This window comes from Saccopteryx bilineata, chromosome 2 (genome assembly GCF_036850765.1).
Source record: "Saccopteryx bilineata isolate mSacBil1 chromosome 2, mSacBil1_pri_phased_curated, whole genome shotgun sequence".
Classification (NCBI taxonomy): domain Eukaryota; kingdom Metazoa; phylum Chordata; class Mammalia; order Chiroptera; family Emballonuridae; genus Saccopteryx; species Saccopteryx bilineata.
This window is the reverse complement of record NC_089491.1, coordinates 94,980,964-94,989,953: the sequence shown is the minus strand read 5'-3', so window position 1 is coordinate 94,989,953 and position 8,990 is coordinate 94,980,964. Positions and strand designations below refer to the sequence as shown.

General features: G+C 48.3%; 1 pseudogene; it reads left to right on the top strand.

Annotated features, from left to right (window-relative positions):
* Positions 1-7,286: 7,286 nt before the first annotated feature.
* Positions 7,287-8,557, top strand: LOC136322270 (peptidyl-prolyl cis-trans isomerase FKBP9 pseudogene; annotated as a pseudogene).
* Positions 8,558-8,990: the final 433 nt, after the last annotated feature.

Genomic DNA, 8,990 nt, shown 5'->3' with positions numbered 1-8,990 from the left:
TTTCACCTCACACTCATTATTTATTATAACTGTATTTATTTTGAAATTTTTCAAGTTGAAATTTTTTCTCATTTTATTTTGTATTTCTTTGATTCTCTAGTATATGGATATAATTTCCCCCCCTTTTCCACCTTGGATAAGGAAAGATTCTCGTTGGCTCATTTTCTCATCAGCGTGGGTGGACTGTCACTAGTGTGGCGGTCTGGGTGACCAGGAAGAGGAAAATCACACTTGGGTCTTATCGAGCTTAGTCTAGTGAGAAAGACAGATATTAATAAAGTAAATGAAATGTAAATGAATAAACTATGAAATTTGATAAGAAATTAATAAAATCATATGCTAAAAACAATCTCAATGATTTACACAGCAAGGTAGTAACCAATGGAATCAGTGACTTACCTCAAGTGGAAATTTTGTCCTTTGACCTTGTGAAGTACGTTCTGATCCATCAGGTGGCAGACCGCATTTCCTCCAGCGAAGCTCTCTTGCTTGCTTTGGACACCATTTCTGCAACTCCTCCACTGAGAAGGTATTGACTAGTGAAATTAATCTCCATTATAAACACACACACATAATCAATTGTAGCTAAGTTTCTAAAAGTCAGAATTACAAATTTTAACTAAATTTTCTTTTATTAAATGTACACTAAGAAAATACTTAATTAATTAAAAAAAATAAGTCGACATATTGAAAGCAGAACTTGTAACTGCACCCTGTACTTAATGTAATCTTGCTGCCACAGAAGTAAACTAACCCTGAGACCCCAAGCGCTGTGGGGCCTTACAGCAGAAGACAGCCTGGCTGGCCACCTGCGCTGTTTGTTTGGTGTCCTGGGATGGCTGTTGCCACAAAGCTCTGCTTCCCTAAAGCACATGCTGATAGTGAAGGGACAGAGTAAAGGGAGAGGAGCAGAGGGGAGAGAAGAAAAGTCTTCTCGTGGGAGTGCTCCCACGTTCTCATTTTCAACTCAATTCTACCCGATCTCAGGCTGCGGCTCTTGTCCCCCCTCCTCATCCCCACACGTGTCAATCAGGCTTCAGCGAGCTCCACGGCCTCTGTCCCGGCTGTGGCAAGGAAGGTGAAAACCCACTGCATTCAAGAGGTTTAAGCCATCTCATATTTGAACCCTGAGTGACAGCTTTCAGAATCTTAAATTCTCCTAATTTGAGATACTATCTGACAGTATTTTAAGAATCATCTGGAGATTAGCAATTTTGTTGAGAGTCTAATGCAAGATTTTAATGTCTCTCAATAAGAATTAAATAGTTTTTGTTCCACGAGGCAGAAACCACTGTTGGAACTAGGGACTGAATCCAACATACAGGCCAGACAACTAGTGATATAAACTTTCATGAATAATAAAAATAAAAACAACAATAGTGGTCAACATTCATCTATCACTTACAGTGTGCCATGCATCACACTAAGTAACTTGCATGTACTAAACATTTGATTCTTACACAATCCTAGGAAGGAGACATCATTATTATTCTTATTTTACAGATAAGGCAGCGGGCCCATAGAGTAACCTGCCCAAGGTCTCGCCTTGCACTCTAACAGCCAGCAGTGAGCTCAAAGGGAGTCTCTGCAGCACGAGAGCCACCTGCACCCCCTGAGACCACGTAGCGGAGATGACAGGCCTCCCTGCCGTGTAACAGCCTTCAGAGCTGGTGCTGAAATGCAAGATTTGGGACAATATACTTGTATGTATATAATGAATAATACATTAGAACATAATAAATTTCTTAATTTTTCATTCAACACATATTTATTATTGACTATGTCTTAGGCACTGATGTAGAAAAAAAAACTTCACTCTAATGAGATTTAAGATGAAATTGCTGCATTGAAATAATTATATTACCAAGACATGGAATATACAGAAAATAATTCACTAGCAATTATTATATTATTATGATCTTTTTCCCATGAGTATATTTGTTTTTACCTAATTTCTTGACAATTTTTAAAAACATATATTAGAAAAGGAAAGGTGCTCATTTTTAAAAACTATTTTGCCTATTTATCATTTACTGGAATTTTTATGGTATTATATTTTGCATGTTTTTAAAAAGATAGTCTCAAGAAAAAGCATGTAGCAGTGTTTTTTAAGGATTGTATATAATTTTAGACTTTTATATAAAAGAGCTAGTATTTCTTTTCTTAAAATTTAGTTATAGTTAATTGCTTTATAAAAATATCCAAATATTGAATATAGTTTGAGGCTGGACAGACAAGATCAAACACTAATGCTCAAGAAAAGGAAATCGTGATGGTGCTGGGACTTGCATCTGTCACTGATGTGCTGTAGCCAGGAGAGCCCCCGGTGGTGACAAAAGAGGGAGACAGACATGTCTCATGACATACCGTTATTCTCCATGGTGGTGGCTGTTGGTAGTGTAGAAGGTTCATGTCCAGGTGGCTTGCAGGTGCACTGATGACAGGTGTGAGCACTAGCACCTCCAATCATGGGAATGGTGTTATACTCTCCCATCACCACACACCTGTACTATGGACAGGAGGGCTCCAGGTGGTGGGATTCAGGGTGGAACCAGTGGTGTATCCAAGCACTGGGGGAGCATGCTCCTCCTCCTGCGGCAGCCGTGCTGCAGCCAGATAGATCCCTGGCCATACGGCCAAAGTGAGATATAGAAGCTCTGTGTGTCTTCCAACATTCATCTCTAAAGTTGATGCTCTGGACTCCTATGAATGAGTGGAGTTTGGGGTCGCCATACTGACCCCATAGCTCCCACCATCCATAGAAGCTGCAAGGCTCATAAACACACGTGAGCTATTCTCCCCGGTGTTAAGTGCTAATAGGAGCACTGGGAAGAGAGGTTCCCTTCTGCTGACCAACAGGGAGCGGTCCCTAAGGTGAGCTGAGGTGAGGTTTGAGGTAGGCAGAGGTCCTTCAATGCTGCTGGTCCCCTGGGGGGACCGCAGGGCTCCTGTGCTTCACACTGTATTGGATTTGGTAAACTGGCAGGAATCTTGTATCAGAGTCTGGAGGGGATATGATTTTGATAGCACAGCGAGGGGAAGTAGTGTCCATTTTAACATCTTCAGTGTCTAAAGTAGGCTGAGAGCTCAAGTGTGTAGCTACCGTGGCTGTAATGGGAGCAGGGCCCTGCCCAGTTTGAGAGGCTGGGGGCAGAGTGTCTGCCCTTGCCCAGGCAGGTGGAGAGAAAGAAGGGGCAGGCTGAGCCGCAGTGCAGGCAGCCAGGGCCTCTGCTTTGTCCTCCCGGGTCTTTCTGCCCTGACTCCTTGTGTCCTCTAAGGTGCCCAGGTTTTTGTCATCAGCAAGCAAAGGCCGCTTAGGAGGTGGGGGCTGCTCACCTCGATCCCCCCACAGTGGTGGCCTGGGCCTCTTGCGTTTGCGGGCACAGGCCAGGGCAGTATTGCTCCCACACGGCTTTTCAGCATCCATCTCCTTACACGATGTTAGTAAGCCTGGAGAGCTGGGCGGCTGGTCTTCACGCAGCACTTGAGTGGATTTCTCCAGCACTTGAGTGGATTTTTCCAGCACTTGAGTGGATTTCTCCAGCACTTGAGTGGATTTCTCCAGCAGCTGCGAGCAGCATGGAGCTGGGTCCGAGGGCACCGCTGCTTCTGAAGCTGGCATCAGCGGAGGCAGGACGGCTCCCGAAGGGCTGTATGAGCTTGTGCTGACCAGGCCTTCGGGCGAGGAGGACACGGGAGACAGCTGGGCGTTCCCACTCAAGCTGTCTTGTGGGTGATTCAGGTCCAGAGGCCCAGGGCTGCCCTTGGGGGAGGTGATGACTCCCTCGGTCTTCGATGTCAGTGGCAGATCACTGCTAGGCAGGCTGTTCTGATCCTGATGTCTGTTACTCTCTTCCCGATCCTCTTCATTCTTTGCCATCACTTTGGGGAGCTCTTCTGGGGTCTTCACTTCCATCTGCTGTGGGCAAGGCTGTGAGGTGGGACCGGATGGGGCCAGCTTTACATCCTTGACTACCGGCTTAAGGGGTAGACTCGGCAGAGAAAATGCCCGCACTGGAGGAGGGATAAAGACGGTTGTCGACCTTCGAAACTTCGGGGTAATGCGAGGAGGCTGCACAGGCTTCTTTGAAGGGTCTTCCCAGTTCACCAAGGGGAGGACCCCCAGAGGATAGCGTGAAGTCTGTGAGTGAGGATAGTGTCTTCTAGGCTTGATGTAAAAGCTACATGGTAGAGGTGCACGACGCTGGTGGAAGAGCCTGGGACGAAGGCTCACGGCGTGTGCAGGAACAGCAGGGTGGACCCGGCCAGGCGTAGCATCATCGCTGTGGCGGCGGAAAGCCACTGGGCGATGGCCACCAGGCAAGGGACGCAAGGGACGGGGGCGGCGGAATGACAGAAAAATCTTCGAAAGCCAAAGGCCCATCTCGAACCAGTTGTGCGCCAAGCGAACCCACAAGTAGAGAGGAAGCTGGGAGAGATTCTCCTTTGCTTCCTACTCCTCTGGAGCTCTAGCACGCACTGAAGTACATCAGCCAGGAGCTTCTGATGTCTCCTTGGAAACGACAACGGTGAATGGTGCGTGCCCACGTCAAGCGCACGCGATAAAAGGTGCGTGTCCAAGTCTAGCGCGCGGTGAAAAATGCGTGCCCAAGTCTAGCTCGCGGTGAAAGGTGCGTGCCCAAGTCTAGCGCGCGGTGAAAGGTGCGTGCCTAAGTCTAGCGCACAGTGAATGGTGCGTGCCCAAGTCTAGCGCGCGGTGAAAGGTGCGTGCCCAAGTCTAGCTCGCGGTGAAAGGTGCGTGCCCAAGTCTAGCCCGCGGTGAAAGGTGCGTGCCCAGGTCCAGTGGGCTGTGAAAGGCGCGTGCCCGAATCTAGCAATTGGGAAGGGAATGATCAAAGGGCAAGGGGCGGGGCCTCACCACTGGACAACCCCTTCATGACCTCTTAGCACCTGAGACCTCCAGCGGTGGGGAGCAGATGTTTGGTGCCTGAGGGCCCTCCAGCGGGTCTGTTTCAGACTGCCCTGGCCTCTTCCGCCAGACCTCACACTGTCTGGCCCCCAGCTCAACGGGCACTTTGGAGCCTTCCCTGCGCTCCAGGAGGCCAGTGACTGCTCAAAGCCTGTGTCGGAGACACCCAGACCCTGCTTAGATGTGGCCGCCTTCTTCTGGACCTCCTTGGCTTCTCTGTGAGGCCTGTAGTCAGGTGCACTTTCTCCATGGCCATGCTAGCTGCCAGCCTTCACAGTCAGGTGTGAAATTTTCTGAGGAGCCCACGTGGAGCCTTAATCTGATCTGCTGATATTTACTAAGTGACTGAAAGAATCCGTTTCCATTTAATACAAATATGGCAGGTTATGCTTAAAGGCTGTCTCTTGCACCATTTAATGTGTTTATCCATATGTCTTTCTGCTTTAATGTGGAACATTGCCGTTCCCATAGTTAGGTAAAATCCAAAAGTAATCAGAAAAACAGTAACAGCTGCCATGTATTGTGTACTAGTGTGTTCAGGCATGCATTGACCCCATTTTCCTCATTTCACAGTTTGGAGAGGTGATGTTAAGTGGGTTGTCCAAGTTCACAGAAGTATAGAAGATTGAGTCAGCATTTGAACCCAGTTCTTCTTTATTTTAAAGACTTCCAAGGCTTTTCCCACTGTGCTTTATATTTATAAGGGAATATAACTTCTGCTTACATAATTTTATAATAAAAACTGATGACCTTAATGACACAAAACTTTTCAAAAATATTATTAGGTTCCCCCATCCAAAAAAACTTGTACAACTGAATTCTTGCTTGTTCTATCATGAGTGTTGGCATTCAAAAAGCACTGGTCATCATTTGTCCTGTGCGTGTTTTTGTGATAATTTTTTCTTAATAATTACACTACCTCCTTTCTACTTTCTTAAACTGAATTTGGGAATAAGAATTGAGGTTTACATTTATGGTTAATATTTATGTTTTTATTAAATTTAATTCGAAAGTAAGTATTTTTTTTTTTTTTTTTTGTATTTTTCTGAAGCTAGAAACCGGGAGAGACAGACAGACTCCTGCATGTGCCCGACCGGGATCCACCCAGCACGCCCACCAGGGGGCGACGCTCTGCCCACCAGGGGGCGATGCTCTGCCCCTCAAGGGCGTCGCTCTGCCTCGACCAGAGCCACTCTAGCGCCTGGGGCAGAGGCCAAGGAGCCATCCCCAGCACCCGGGCCATCTTTGCTCCAGTGGAGCCTCGGCTGCGGGAGGGGAAGAGAGAGACAGAGAGGAAGGAGAGGGGGAGGGGTGGAGAAGCAGATGGGCGCTTCTCCTGTGTGCCCTGGCCGGAATCGAACCCGGGACTTCTACACGCCAGGCCGATGCTCTACCACTGAGCCAACCGGCCAGGGCCTCGAAAGTAAGTTTTTATTATATGAACAGTTTTAAAGTAAAGAGTATAAGTAAGCACACAGAGGACAATAAGAATGTCCTATAATGTCATCAACCAGAGATATAATTGCTATAAGGAGTTTGGTAAATATCTTTCCAGACTTATCTCTTAAATTAAAATGGTACAATATTATGCTTTTCCACGTTTGCAGCTGCTGCTGCTCCCAGGCCCCACGCATGAGCTGCTGGAGCTGGAGCTCTAGGCGGCCCCGCAGTCTTCACTCCCATCCCTGAGCTCCCAGACTGACAGGTGGTGGCGCAGTGGATAAAGCACTCACCTGGAATGCTTCCTCTGCTCCTCTTCTTCTTCTTTTTTTTGAGTGGGGACTCATCTGTTTTTTTTTTTTTTAAATTTTATTCATTTTAGAGAGGAGAGAGAAAGGGAGGGAGAGAGAGTAGAGACAGAGAGAGAGACAGAGAGAGAAGGTGGGGAGGAGCTGGAAGCATCAACTCCCATACGTGTCTTGACCAGGCAAGCCCAGGGTTTCGAACCTGTGACCTCAGCATTTCCAGGTCAACGCTTTATCCACTGCGCCACCACAGGTCAGGCCCTCTGCTCCTCTTCTTACAGCCCCTGATGACCTTCAGGGCTTCAGACTGTCAGCTGGTGCTCCTGCTGCTGCTCAGGGTGACCCGGCCGGCAATGCCCATAGCAGGCCTGGGCCTGGGAGCCCACGTGGACCCGCAGACCCGAAGCGCTTCCTGTGTGATGAGTGCCCCTCACCTTGCGCAGCAGAGACTTCCAGACTGCCATTACGTGGGGGCATACCCCGTTGGTTGCAAGTTCGTTTTCAGTGGCTTTGATCCCTCCAAATTCAGCATTTTATTTTGATGTACTTCTGCTGGCTTATTTGGAATTCTGAGGATCAAGTCAGCTTCACACTCACTTCAAGCCCCCGAAATGCCCCTGGACCATACAGTGTTTCATTTGCGTTATAAGGTATCAGGGACACCAGGACATTTCTTGGACGGGGCTCAGCTGTTATTCGAGTCATCATCGCATCAATACATGACAGCTATGTGGGAATTGGCTGGCGGACTCCGGAATGGATGAAGTGGCTGCTGGGGTGTGTGGCAGAGGGGGTGGGGGAGGGGGGACGCGTCATCGCCATTTCCTCCTTCTTTGGCCCACTGAGCAGACAGGACCCAGGAAGAATATTCCTGGACAAGGCATTTCTGGAAGTGCGATGCGGCATTACTGAACCTTCCCCATTCACAAGGATGACATTTCAATTGAGATTAAGGTAGTACCTGAAAACTGTGAGCGACAAAATCAAGCACGGACTTTCTCAGTCATCGTTACCATGGCACACTGCTGGGCGGCACCTTCTCTGACTCCAATTACTCTCAGAACTGCACCTTTGACACGAGCATTGGGCAGGGCTACGTGATCATGATCGCTAAGATGGATGAGGGTTGACTTGGCCTTTGTATGGAACAGAATCATTGTACTGTGGTCCGCCCTCCCTGGGGTAGGAGCAGGGAGAGAGAGGGGTTATTCCTGGCTCGGCTGTGCTGGCGTTTGACGTCCATGTGATCGACTTCCACAGCCCTTCCCCTCCATCGGCATCACCTCCCACTACAGGCCCCTGACTGCTCAGTGCTGAGTAAGAAGGGCGGTTACCTCAAGTATCACCACAGCGCCTCGCTTCTGCATGAGACCTCGCTGGATTCCATGTGGAATTTAGGCTAAATGTATAGTATAACATTGCTTTGGGATCTGGGTAAGTCGTGCTGGGAATGGATATGGGTCTCTGAGAGATGTGTGTTGGAGAGAAACACAGTGGTCATTCTGCCCCAACCGGGCTATGGGGAGGTTGGCACGGATGGAGAAGTGTCTGGCTGTGCCCTGTTGCTGTTTGACGTTGAGCTGCTGGAGCTCGTGGCCGGCCCGCCTGAGGGCTACATGTTCATATGGAGTGGGGAGGTGTCCTCCAACCTCTTTGAAGAATCTGACAAGGATGGCATTGGAGGAATCCTCTTGGAAGAGTCCTCAGAGCATATTCATGCCCAGGTGGCCTCGGGCAAAGGGAAACTCGCTCCTGCTTTTGATGCTGAGGTGATTGTGAAGAATCTGTTCACCAGCCAGGACCAAATGGGCCTCGTGGGGTCACGATAGAGGAGTTTAAACTCAAAGACCAGGAGGCCAAACACCGTCAACTCTACGCATGACACCAAGCCCGCGTTCTGACAGAGCATGCCGTGAGGAATGAAGGTCTCTCAGAAGGCGAACTGTCAGCAAGTGGTGGTGGGTCCCCGTCCAGGCTGGGTGGATACACACGATGAGAATGCCAATGATGTTAAACAACCTCAGTGTGGGGTGCTTGAGCGTGGGCTGTGTAGGATATTGAAAAGGCCACACGGCCAACCATTGTTCTGTGGGACTCTGGGTACTTTTGTTATTAAAGGAAAATGGTGTCATACACAAGTTATAACCAACTTGGAGGGAACAGAAGAAAATGTGTCCAGGTTATCTACCTAAAGAAGATTAGGAAAATAAAATTTAACTTGCTTGTGTTTTACAGATAGGCTGAAAAAAGGGAGGGCATATTCCAGTGGTATTCCCAGAAAGTGTCAGAGGACTTTGCAGCAGCCTGTACAGTTT